This window comes from Notothenia rossii (assembly GCF_949606895.1).
Source record: "Notothenia rossii genome assembly, chromosome: 11".
Classification (NCBI taxonomy): domain Eukaryota; kingdom Metazoa; phylum Chordata; class Actinopteri; order Perciformes; family Nototheniidae; genus Notothenia; species Notothenia rossii.
The window spans coordinates 32,911,758-32,925,779 of record NC_136910.1 but is presented as its reverse complement, the minus strand read 5'-3'; positions in this window follow the sequence as shown (position 1 = coordinate 32,925,779).

Below are 14,022 nucleotides of genomic sequence, written 5' to 3'. Positions count from 1 at the left end.
GTTCCTCAGAGACAGCAAGGAGAGCAGTTTCTGTTGAGTGACCTGCCTTGAAACCAGACTGGTGCGGATCAAGAAGGTTGTTCTGATGGAGATAACAGGAGAGTTGTTTAAAGACAGCACGTTCAAGTGTTTTAGACAGGAACGGGAGGAGAGAGACAGGGCTGTAGTTTATAACATCAGACGGGTTGAGAGTGGGTTTCTTTAGGAGAGGGTTTACTCTTGCCTCCTTGAGACTGTTTGGAAAGTGACCAGAAGTTAGAGAAGTGTTGATGAAATGGGTGAGAAACGGTAGAATATCAGGAGCGATAGTCTGAAGGAGGTTTGAGGGAATAGGGTCCAGAGGACAGGTGGTAGGACGGGCAGAGGTAATGAGGGTAATAACCTCACTTGGAGAGAGAGGGGAGAAGGAGGTCAGTGTGTGGGTGAAGGGAGGGTCTGGTGACCCAGCGGTGAGTAAAGGTGAGTCAGAAAAAGAAGAGCGAATATCATCACAGAAGGGAGGAGGGGGGAGGGGCTTTGGGGGGGTCCAAGAGGGTGGAGAAGATAGAAACAATGTTTTTGGGATTGGAATACGAAGATTGGATCTTATCTTGAAAGAAAATGCTTTTTGCCTGAGAGTTGGAAGCAGAGAAAGAGGAGAGGAGAGCCTGATAGGTTAGGAGGTCGTCATGGTGTTTGGATTTCCTCCATTTCCGCTCTGCTGCCCGAAGGATGGTTCTATTAGCACGCAGTGTGTTATTTAGCCAGGAAGCAGGAGGGGACTGACGAGCCGGCCGAGATGTGAGAGGACAGAGAGAGTCCAGAGAGGATGAGAGAGTAGAGAGGAGAGTTTCTGCAGCAGAGTTTGGAGGCAGGAGTTGGAACGAATCAGAGGAAGGGAGGGCTGAGAGCACCGATGAGGCAAAGGTAGAGGGGGAGAGGGAACGGAGGTTGCGGCGGACAGGTGCAGAATTAGAAGAGATTAGATTGTTATGTTTGGAAAGGGGTAGAGAGAATGAAATGAAGAAGTGATTGGATGTGTGAAGCGGGTTTAAAGAGAGGTTAGAAGTAGTGCAGTTCCTTGAGAATATGAGATCAAGGACATTGCCAGCGTTATGAGTTGGTGGGGATGGAGACAGTGAGAAAGCAAAGGTGGTTAAAAGAGATGTTAGTTCGCCTATCTTCCCTGTCTGGAGGTTGAAGTCTCCGAGAAGTACAGCGGGAGGGCCAGTTTCAGGGATGTGCGAGAGGAGATTATCTAATTCCTCCAAGAAGTCCCCCAAGGCGCCTGGTGGACGGTAGAGAACAACAATGGTTAATTGTATAGGATGGGTTACTGTGACGGCATGGAATTAAAAGGTGGAAGGAGTGAAGTTGTAGCTTGAAGAGGGAAAAGCTCCAGTTGGGAGAGAGCAGGAGACCAGTGCCACCTCCTCTGCCAGAGGGTCTGGGTGTACAGATGTAGCACTGAATTTCGGACTCCAGTTTACAGCTTCCTGCCTACGACCTGCCAAAGACCAGTATAGAGGAATGTTAAGCCCTCCCACTATTTTCCAAGAGGGCGTTGCCAGATTTTCAATTTCAGGTTTTAACCAGGAGATGGCGCTTCATTCACAAATACAGAAAGACAAGTTTCATGGACTTTCAGTTGTGTTTTGAAGACCATTTGAACACATCAATATTTTAGATCAACTAAAGTATATCTAATCTTGTAATTCAATAATATATAGTCTTTATATATTAAATAATCCTAATTTAAATGTTTACATTACACTTCTTTATTTGTTATGCTCATACTTTAACCTTTACAATCGTTTGCTTTAATATGCAGTATATTTTTGTGTTTGCTTCCTCCTGCTCCCTTTCGGACACATACTGTATGATTTATTATTATTATTAATATGAAAATATTATTAAGATAAGATAAGATGTCTTTATTGATTGAACATTTTAGTTTAGAATGTGCTGTCCCACGGTAATTCAGAAGGCTCACAGGTCACATTCCGACCATTATTTAAAAACAATAGGTGCTTTCACACCGTCTACAGTTTGATTTGTATAGAGGGAGCTCTGTCAGTTTTCGAATTACCCATTTGCTTTCGGGGAGCCCTATTTTTCAGAGCACATCCTGCTACTAAATATGTCACACGCACGCTCTGTTGACTGGCGCAGCAGCGCGGATGCGATCAATTGCTATAAAAACACTCTTCTACTAATACAGACGGTGTCACTATAGCGGCGGATGTGGCCGTTGTTGAAGCCTCTTCAGGCTCCGCATCGGCAGGCCTCTCCCTCGGTGTGGAGCTGTCAAGCTCGACCCTAACGCCGCTTACAGCCGGCCAACTAAAAGTTGTTTTCATTTCACGTTGTCATTTTTAGACTCCTTCGCTTCTTTGCTTGTGAATCCAAAAGCTGTGACGCTTGGCTGTTTTCGTTTTGCCATATTTTTTTATTACACAGCCAGAGTTAAAAAAATATCAATATGAACATTTCAAATACCGCGCCGGCATCACCGCCATAACCATAGCAACGTAAGTAAGAATGCAGCGCCGCCACGTACAGATGGCAACACCCAGACATATTCACAAATATAAAACAAATATTCAGAAACTGTAATGAACAATAACTATTATTTATTTCAAGAACTGTTATTTACAGAAACTCAACATTTCTAATCTGTGTGACACAAATATGCACGATTGTTTTGGGCTCCCCCTATTTATCTCAAAGTCAGCCTTCAGGGGAGCTCCCTCCCTCTTCGGGGGAGCCAAGCTCCCCCTAGCTCCCCCCCATTTCGAACAGTGTCTGTGGCTGAATGGCCAGCGATTAGGTGCGGCGCATTTATCATAGGTGATCAGAGCTAACTGCCTGCCGTCAGATTTCATTTAAAAAACAGATCTGATTTTAAGACTATTTCTGCGCTCATAAAGAATGATACGAATAAGAAGAATGCGTATTGAACTGGTTTCATTAATTAGTGAGTTTATTTAACACTAGAACCGCCAATCGGGTCAATTTGTGTGATGTGTGTTGTGTGTGTGCAATGTAACCTTTTTTCAATAAAATATTAAAGTCTCCCAGTCCGTGACTTTTCCTGAAAGTGCGTTGTAGCACCCTATGTTGTTAAAAATTGCATTCTAATAGCGGGATTTGACGGGTTTAGGTAGGCCTATACAAAAACCTCTGGCGGTTCTAGTGTTAAGGTAATTAGGTACAGTAGAAGCCCTTTTTTATCAGTAACGAATTTAGCAGTTGAACATAAAAGTCAACTAACTGAGGGTCACTTGCAATGACAGTGTTGTGTCTAACTGTAAGCTTGTCACTCAGAGTAACCTACCGTTAATTTAGCTGCTGGAGAAGAAAGATCAAGGGGGGAGGGGGGGAGAGAGCTGTGGTTGAAGGGCCATTAGTTGTGTAAATACACAGCTGAGAGCTGCCGTTTCATTCAGACTGTTTAAAAAACTGTAACAACGGACTATTTTTCTTAGCGGATGCATGTCAATTTAAATCAATACATACAACAATTTTTTAAATCAATACATACAACTATTTTTTAAATGAATAACAACATTTTCTAAATCCATAAAAGCATTTAAATTAATATTGGGAGTCATGTCGTTACTTTGTTGAGAATGTGGCCGTGTAATAAGCGGGATAATTTGCAGCGACTTGTTCCTTATGGGGAAAATAACACCCGTCATGTGTGTCTAGAGGTGTGTGTGGTTAAAACACTTTCATGAAGTGAAGGAATTTCCTTCTATAAAACAGCTGTGGGCAGCAGTGAGTGTCAAGGACATGAATTCATAGATCATTTTTGGGGTATGGGGGGGGGGCTGGGACCCGGAGTAATCTGCGGCCGTGAGCTGTTATGTGCCATCATGACACGCATGGTGTTCTTTTTTTATATATTATAATGAAGTACGAGCTGTGTGCTCGAGTCTTCCTGCCTGTCGGCTCTGCTCATGGATGTATAATAAGCCTCTGCTGCTCCTAGATGATGGTCTAGCATGTAGCTGTAATGTTCGTTAATATTAACTGTGCGTCACTGTGGCACAGACTGGACCGCTGGTGAACAGCTGTTAGAACGGGCCGTTCAGGTGTTCAGAGCAGAGCTCCCTGTCGGAGCGGCAGAGCGTGATGTGAACTGAAACGTTTTTCTGTGGCAATATTATTTAAGGAATCGTTGAGCTAGCTAGCTAGCATACATTGTCACTATCTGCTAACGTTAGCTTTAGCCTTCTATTTCTAATAGTTTTTTTCATAGGCTATAAACAGAGGTGGTATAAGTATATATATATTGTACTTGAGTAAAAGTAGAAGTACTCAGATCTTGTACTTGAGTAAAAAAGAAGTACTCAGATCTTGTACTTGAGTAAAAGTAGAAGCACACAGATCTTGTACTAGAGTAAAAGTAGAAGTACTCAAATCTTGTACTTGAGTAAAAGTAGAAGCACACAGATCTTGTACTTGAGTAAAAGTAGAAGCACTCAGGTCTTGTACTTGAGTAAAAGTAGAAGCACACAGATCTTGTACTAGAGTAAAAGTAGAAGTACTCAGCTCTTGTACTTGAGTAAAAATAGAAGGACTCAGATCTTGTACTTGAGTAAAAGCAATAGTCCCAGAGTGTAGGAATACTCTGTTAAAGTAAAAGTCCTGCATTCAAAATGTTCCTCAAGTAAAAGTAGAAAAGTATTCTCATCAAAATATAGTGAAAGTAGCGACAGTAAAAGTAGTCATTGTGCAGATTGGTCCATTTCAGAATAATAGATATGATATGTTTTATAATGATTGATCATGAAAGTGTTCTCAAAGCTGGTAAAGGTGCAGCTAGTTTGAATGACTTTGTATACTGCAGGGTAGCTTGTGGATTTACTCCAGGTGGAACTAAAGTCTGATTTAACACTTGATTATATTTCACTTAATTAATCCAGATCTGTGAAGTAACTAAAGGTATTAAATACATGTAGTGGAGTCAAAGTACACCATGTACCTCTGAACTGTAGTGGAGTAGAAGAACAAAGTAGCAAAACATTGAAATACTTAAATAAAGTACAAGTATCTCAAAATTGTGCCCAAGTATAGTACTTGTTGAGTTTATGAACTTAGTTACTTTACACCATGTGGCTATAAAGATAAAAAGACTTAAGCCTTGAACAGAAGCACGAAAATACATTTTCAAAATGTTCAACAGTGCTGCCAAAATTATAAACTGACTGCTACACAATTTAAAATAAATGCTTTTATATATTTCTATTAGATGTGACTCTTTGGCGTTTCTGTTATTATTAACACTGCTGCTTTAGTTGTTCTGACTGCTAAAATCCTCTGTCATTCCGTGGGGTGGGGGAGCCGGGGGCTCGGATCCTTGTCACGTTTTTCATACCTGATGAGTTTGCATCCCTGTATGTTAAAAAGCCTCAGTCACCTTAATTCATGTAATAAAAACATCTCAGGTCAGTAACACTCAAAGCTAAATGTGCAATACCATGTTCAGCTATGTTACTATTTATAATGTTATTGTTTTTACATCAGAAGATGTACATATTGAAATGATTTCTTAACTTACAGTAGGCCATTTTTTACAATGTGTGTTGGAAGGATTTATTAAATTACAATGAATATTGTCATTGTTGAAGGCTTTTAGAGAAGGGTGAACTATAAACCTGAATTACATAACATTTGATACCTAAAAACATAAAAGCCACAATAAATAAATCACAATTATTCTAGTTATTTTTACCTCCCGTATTGCTTTCAACCCACCAGCTTTTATGGTGTTGTTACGTCACTAACTGTAAGCTTGTCACATACAGTCTATGGTCACTCAGAGTAACCTACTGTTAATTTAGCTGCTGGAGAAGAAAGATCAGGGGGGGAGGGGGGAGAGAGCTGTGGTTGATGGGCCATTAGCTGTGTAAATACACAGCTGAGAGCTGCCGTTTCATTCAGACTGTTACAAAAACGGTAACAACGGACTATTTTTCTTAGCGGATGCATGTCAATTTAAATCAATACATACAACTATTTTTTATATCAATTAATACTGGGAGTCATGTCGTTACTTTGTTGAGAATGTGGCCATGTAATAAACGGGATAATTTGCAGCGACTTGTTCCTTATGGGGAAAATAACACCCTTCATCCAGATGAGGATCCCTCCGCTACACTTTGGGATCCTGATCGACCGACGAAGCTCCATTTAAAATATACATATTTTTGGTGAATTACTGAGTTTAGGCACGTTAATAACGTTTTAATGAAGTTGAATACAGTATATTCATATGTGTCAGTGATTTCATGTCAATTCGGCGAAGATAAACATAAATGATCGTGGTGAAGATGATGATTAAATTAGGATTAAAAATCGAGAGCCGGGCTGCATTTCCTCCCGTTCGTTTTTTTCGAATAACAAAATTATTTTGTTAAATAACAACATGGTGATGTTTTGTAAATGATTACATGTCTCTTATTTAGCACAGTAGTATGATATCCGTGACATATGGATCTGTTAAATATGTTCTTTATTCTCGCGTCCAGGAGAGAAGCTTTAAAATGAGACTAAATGGAGTCTCTGAAAAGATTCAAATGGGATACTTTAATTAAAAAAGGCGCGGTAGTGTTACAGACAGAATATTGTTCCGGCAGAAAACAGCTGTGATCTGGCTCTCCTGAGCAAGAAGAGAAAGGCGAATCCCCCAGTCGGTGCCGTTATATATCCTCTGCTGGCTCCTCCCCGCCAGCCGTCTCGCCTCGCCTCTAATGTCCGTTGTTGCATTTAAAACAGAGGATTGGTACTTTTCACCTTCAACATATGCTTAACACGCCTTTTCTCCTCATATTCTCTTTCATCACTTTTCATGTAACACATTCTAAACGCTGTAATCAATACTCTAAAACATACAGAAAATGCTTCACAGCTGGTTTGGTTTCCGGTCATTCCGGATGTTGTCACATGCTACTCTCGTCTGTAAACAACAGTGTATTCAAATAAATTGTACTTTCATTTAATATTCAGCATGGTAGTATCTCGACATCTATAGTTGTAGTGTTAAATCAGTAGGTTTTGGTTTTCACCACACCACGTCATTTCGCTTCTCAATTCACCTCTTTAGGAAATCGTATATTAGCCACATGCTAAATGCTAACCGGAGATGAAGGATTTTCAGAATAAAAACTTAACTGCTTGTGCACAAGAATTTCTGGTTTTTCAGTATAAAAGAGCATTTAACTTGACAGTATGTCTAAACTACATTATACCATCAAAACATTGATTTTAAATTTCTAACAGATCTTAACAAAGTTCCGCTGTACATCCAGCATACTGTATCTCACTTTATTTCACATGAGCTCCAGTGTGGAACCCCACTGCACCCCCTGGTGGATCAATGATCCATTGCAGCTGGCTTCATTATAATTACATTTATCTATCACGGGGGCGGTCTCAAGTCAAGCTGGAGGTTTTCCCTTGAGCGGGGGCAGATCACATACCAATCACGGCCCTCACATTTCAAACTGTCTGAAATGAATCGCTACATCTGTATGGGAGAAGGAATATGCTGTGGAGAGAGCTGCTGAGGTGGATGTGTTGGATGGAATAATCCAGGTCTCCGTGAGAGCAAGGAAATCCAGAATCTGCAGGGAAGCGTAGCCAGAGATGAAGTCAGCCTTAGGAACAGCTGACTGGCAGTTCCACAGGCCCCCTGAAACGAGATGTTGGATCTCAGTGGAGCATGTGGGATAGACAAGAGCATGCCGGTTAAATCGATTAGGAGATACACGGGGCCAGTGATAATTGCGAGAGGACACATGAACAGGAATGGAGAAAATACACATGATTATAGCATGAGGGGCTAGAGAACCAAAGAGAATTGAATAAAACAAAAGAAAACACCAGCGATACTTAGCTCAATCAAAGTAGGATTTGCCTCCTCTTTGCCTCCCTCGTGACTCCAACAGGAATCCAATGTCTTTGTCAGTCTTCGTCTGGCTGACGCTGAAGCTGATGTGACCCATACAAAGTGTGTGATCACAATGTTTATATTTAATATCATTTTAGAAACCTGTTTAACAATGGACAGCAGGGGGCAGTAGATGGCAGGGTAACACTGCCGTAAAGGGGTTTGTTGTGATTTGCCCCTGCCGTAAACGGACTGATGTGGAGACGGTGCTGCTGTTGGCTTGCCATTCTGGCAAGACCCGCCAAACGAGCAGCTAAGGATTTTGTTGTTCATCATTTCTCCTGTTTTGCAGGTCAGTTTTGTATACATATTGTCACAAGTGTTATAAATATCCACGGTAGTGTTGTGTCACGATGTCCTAGTTTTTGAAGTGGTGTTTGGACGTTGTTTATAGTCTTCAAATCTGCGTAGGAGACTGTCTCGTGGTTGCTGTGTGCGCGTGTGTGTGTAATGGCGGTCGCTATTTTAATGTAGCATAAGCTTTTTGGTCAAAGTGAATGCAAGTACATGTAATTGTTTACAGCTCCTGTACATTTTGTACTTACATATTTTCTGGGTTTAAATCCTAAGTATTTTGTGTGTGTGTTTTGTATTATCTGTATGTGTTCTATGGTCAGAGTTAATACATAAATGCTTGTGGGATGTTAATGCTAGCACAGATTAGATTCTGATGCTTTACCTGGGAAGGTATTTAAAAGGGTTTGATTACAACATCAATATCTGAAGAGAGAAATTCTTAGTTTAAGTCATGGTGTTTATTTCAAATATATTGAAGACATGAATATATATATATGGACAAGTGTTTATATTGAAGACAGAAAAGGGCATTAACAATTGTGTGTGTGTTGTGTCAAATGGTTATGGACATTAACAATTGTGTGTGTGTCAAATGAATAATAAATTCTGGCAAGACCCGCCAAACGAGCAGCTAAGGATTTTGTTGTTCATCATTTCTCCTGTTTTGCAGGAATACTATCTGTCATCGCGCCCTGCATAGCGGGGCCTGTTACAGATTCTTTGGGGCTCGTCCGGGATTAGCATCGTTTGAGACGACCATATGCTGATCCAGTGATATTGGACCTAAAGGACCGGACTGACGATGTGTTGCCGGAGTGGAGGTGCTTCCAGTTAATGACTCAAGAGGTAGAGAGACCAGATTAAAGGGGATCTACGCCTAGGAGTGCAGAACTGTTTGCCACAGTTGCCCACAACACACAGGATGGCTAACAACGAGAGGAAGAAACTAAGCTGGTCCATCAAGAAAGGACTTCATCAGCTAACAGCAGATGAAGCGTATGAAGTTGCCACACACCTCGATCCAGTGGAAGGACTTGACTCATCAGAGCTTAACAGGGACGACGAGGAGGGCTGTGTTGAGTATATTGCTGCAAATATGAACAGTATGACTCTACTAAACCTAGAAGATGAGGGAATGTCAATGTTGTTGTGTCTACAAGATACTGTTGATTTGATTATTGCAAACCGTAGCAGTGGTACAGTGTGTTCAAAAGAGGGTGAAATTGATACTTCTGTTAAGTCACCCATGATGTTATTTGCTACTGTTAACGCTAATCAACAACTTGAGCCATTAGACAATCCAACTGAGACTGGCATTCATGACACAGACATACAGAAACTGTTAAGGGGCTTAGAGGAGGTGCAAAACAAACTTCAACACAGTGTCACCACACCTAGTTCAGATACACCGCAACCTCACTCTAGCCAACCCAGTAAGCAGCATACACCTAACTCACCACCTACATTTACAGAAGGCCTCTCTAATCCCACCCGAGAGAGCATGATTTCTGCATAGAAGGGAGTTTAAGATTCATGGAGGGCAGATAACTGACACTTCATCAGACATTAGCTTTAACAGCTTATGTAAACAGATTGAGGAAGGCTGCAGAGAGCAACACACTGACGACGAGATCATTAGAGCGGTGTTACGCATAGTAAAGGGTGGAAACTTTAAAGACATGCTGACAAACAAGGAAGATCTTACAGTCACCGAGCTGAAGAGTTTCCTGCAGTCCCACTTTGGCGAGAAGAGCAGCACAGAGCTCTTCCAGGAATTGATGTGTGCTAGACAGCATGAAAATGAAGCTCCACAGCAATTCCTATACCGCATGATAGGACTGAAACAAAAAATAATGTTCACCTCCAGGCAGGCAAATGCACTTATTAAGTATGATGCATCTACACTGCAGGGTGTGTTTTTGAATGCAGTCTATCAAGGCATGGGAGAGAGACATGAGGATGTTAGACGGGAGCTGAAACCACTGCTTGCTGACCCCACTGTGTCTGATGAAGCTCTGTTAAGGCAGGTTATCAAGACTACGATGGAAGAAAGTGAAAGAAAGCGCAGACTGGTACGCAGTTCCAACCGCAAGTTAACTCAAGCACACAGCATACTCGCTGAACCTGAAGAGATACTCAGCAGTGTGGGAGAGACTAAAATCAAAAGTAAGGATAATGTCATCCAGAGATTGAGTGCTCAGGTTGAGGCTTTAACACAGGCAATGGAAACACTGAAACAGCTATCAACAACGACCCAGGTGCCTGATGGGCGACATCAAACCACCCACCAGTGTTGCTCTGACAAAACCAGACCAGAGAAGAAGACCAGGAGACCGTATGGGTGCCCACAATGCATAGCTCAGGCTCAACCAAACTGTAGCCACTGCTTTTTCTGTGGGGAGGAGGGTCATCGTGCTGTAGGCTGCTTGAAAGGACAGAAGCAGGCGGGAAACGGGCACCGGTCAGGGCAACGGGACGACCACTGACCGACCCAAAGGACAAGTCCCACCCCCAGGAGGTTGCAGCAGCAAGACAAAGCACTGGTCATACACCTATCAACACGCAGAAAAATAACGAACAACACCCAATCAAAAAGATAGCTCCGTTAATTGGCCAAAAGTCGCTATTGAGATGTAGCATGAACGGTTACGCCATAACCGCTCTTTTAGACTCCGGGGCCAATGTGAGCATAATAGACAGTGCTTGGAAAGATAGATACTTACCTGGACAAGATATTAGACCCCTCAGTGAACTCATGGAGGATGATCTCTACGTGACGGCTGTCACAGGAGATGCAGTACCTTATGAAGGATGGATTGAAGTGGTAGTAAACCTGCAGGGAAACGATGATCCAGACTTATCTATTCGAGTGCCTTTCCTAGTGAGTCGAATAAAAATAGACAGACCAATAGTTGGTTTTAATGTCATCCAGGAACTCTTTAGGAGTCATGAAAGTAGACCCAAAGTTATATCTATCCTTGTCAACTTGCTTACTGGTGCTTTGGGGATTGACAGTGCTATGGCAGAAGCTATGGTGAGTTTCATAAAGACTGAGCAAAAACAGGAACAACAGAATGCTGCAGTAAAGATAGGCAGGAAAGAAGTCACTATTTATCGTGGCCAGGTAGCTTATATTAAGTGCAGGGTACCAGTAGATGTTAGTGAATCTGAATCACTTGTGCTTTTTGAACCCAATCCCGAAGCTACACCACTGGCACAGCTGAGTGTTGGAGAAGGACTAATGGCGATCCAACAGACAGAGAGACCTTTCGTAAAGGTGCCTGTGTCAAACCATTCCAGAAGTGCTGTTACTCTGCCTAGCTGTACTGTTCTAGGCAACATCGAAACCATTGATAGAGTGATAGAGACAGACAACCTAAGCAGCAAGGACAATCAAGGCCAGGCAAATATAGCCAGTTCTTCCACATCACCACACTCTAACAGTGACAAACCCACTTCTGCACTGTGGCACCCACCGGTGGATGTCAGCCACCTGAGTGATGAGCAACAGATGAAGGTGGAACAGATGTTACACGAGGAATCGGCAGCCTTTGCTAAAGATGATGGGGACATAGGCTGCATTCTCAGCCTGCAAATGTCCATCAACTTAAAGGACAACATCCCAGTTCAGCGCACATACAGTGCAGTGCCCAAGCCCCTTTATAAAGAGGTTAAAGAGTACATCCAAGACCTGCTTGTAAAAGGGTGGATAGTTAAGTCCAAATCTCCGTACTCAGCTCCTGTAGTCTGCGTCAGGAAAAAGGATGGTTCCCTAAGGTTATGCATCGATTATAGAATGTTAAACCAGAAAACAGTACCAGACCGTCACCCATTGCCTCGTATCCAGGAACTCACCGACACCCTAAAAGGCCAAAGCTGGTTCAGCATTTTAGACCAAGGCAAGGCCTACCACCAGGGCTACATTGCTGAAGGATCCAGACACATGACGGCGTTCATCACCCCTTGGGGGCTGTATGAGTGGGTGAGGATACCTTTTGGACTCTCCAACACCCCTGCTGCTTTTCAGCGCAGCATGGAGGAAATGTTGGACTCTCTGCGTGACAACTGCTGTATCCCTTACCTCAATGACATCCTCTGCTACTCCGACTCCCTCACAAGCCATGTTGAGGGAGTACGTCAAGTCCTGAGAGCCTTGCAGTCCCATGGTGTCAAGCTTCGACCAACAAAGTGTGAGCTGTTCCAGAAAGAGGTCAGGTATGTTGGGAGGCTGGTCTCTGCAGACGGTGTCAGGATTGACCCAAAAGACATTGATGCCATCATGTCCCTGAAAGAGAAGAGGCCAAGCCCAGTTGGAGAAGTGCGGAAGTTACTGGGTTTCTTAAGCTACTATAGAGCCTATATTCAAAACTTCTCAAGCATTGCAAAACCAGTTTATGATCTGTTAAAAATTAAAGGAAACTCTACCGTGACACAGGGGAAACATAAGGTTGGAAAAGGAGCTCAGCTGCCCAAAAGGACACCTGTCCTGTGGACTGATGATCACCAAAGGATCCTTGAACAGCTGATTGACACGCTTTCACACCCACCTGTGTTGGCCTATCCGGATTTCGAACTGCCATTTGTGATTCACACTGACGCCTCTCAGCAGGGACTCGGCGCTGTGTTGTATCAACGACAGGATAGAAAATTGAGAGTCATCGCCTATGGTTCAAGAACTCTGTCTCCCGCTGAGAAGAATTACAACATGCACTCAGGGAAACTGGAGTTTCTTGCTCTTAAGTGGGCGATATGTGTGAAATTTAGGGATTACCTGTTCTATGCACCCCATTTCACAGTATACACCGACAATAATCCCCTCACATACATGATGAGTACGGCCAAGCTGAATGCTTTGGGCCACCGATGGGTAGGGGAGCTAGCAGACTTTAGGTTTGATGTCAAATACAGGCCAGGAAGAGTGAACATAGACGCAGACACGCTCTCTCGTCTCCCTCTTGACATTGACACCTACGTCAGAGAGTATACTGAGGAACTCACAAGAGAAACCATCCAAACCACATGGGATGGTTGTGAGTCTGCAAAGAGGCAGGATGTTGCTTATGTTGCTGCATTGGACCTGGCTTCATGCTCAAAGTCACCTGTGAATGTGTCACCCCTTACCATTGACCACAGTGAGCTCGTCAATGCCCAAAGGAAGGACCATGCAATCAGTGAACTTATCAAACTTAAAGAGGCCAAGGCAGTATTGACCAATGAGGACAGGAAGAGAGCCAGTGGTACACTCAGAAAGCTCATGCACGAGTGGGGAAAACTGCACATGGAAAATCAACTGTTGTACCGGACAGCCAGTCAGCGGCAGCAGCTCGTCTTACCATCACAATACCACCCCCTGGTACTAAAGCATCTCCATGACGACATGGGACATGTTGGGGCTGAAAGGGTCATCCACCTGGCTCGAGACCGTTTCTACTGGCCTTTCATGAAAAAGGACATTGAAACCTATGTAACCAGAAAGTGCCCCTGTATCAAACAAAAGAAACCTGTGACACACGTCAGAGCACCAATGGGCAGCATCACTTCATCTGCACCACTTGAGCTTGTGTCTATAGACTATATGCACCTGGAAACTAGCAAAGGGGGCTACGAGTACATTTTAGTAGTTATTGACCATTTTACCAGATTTGCTCAAGTCTATGCAACAAAAAATAAATCTGGCAGAACAGCTGCTGAAAAAATCTATAATGACTTCATTCCAAGATTCGGCTACCCGGCCAGGTTACACCACGACCAAGGCAGAGAGTTCGAAAATGACCTATTCAAGACCCTGA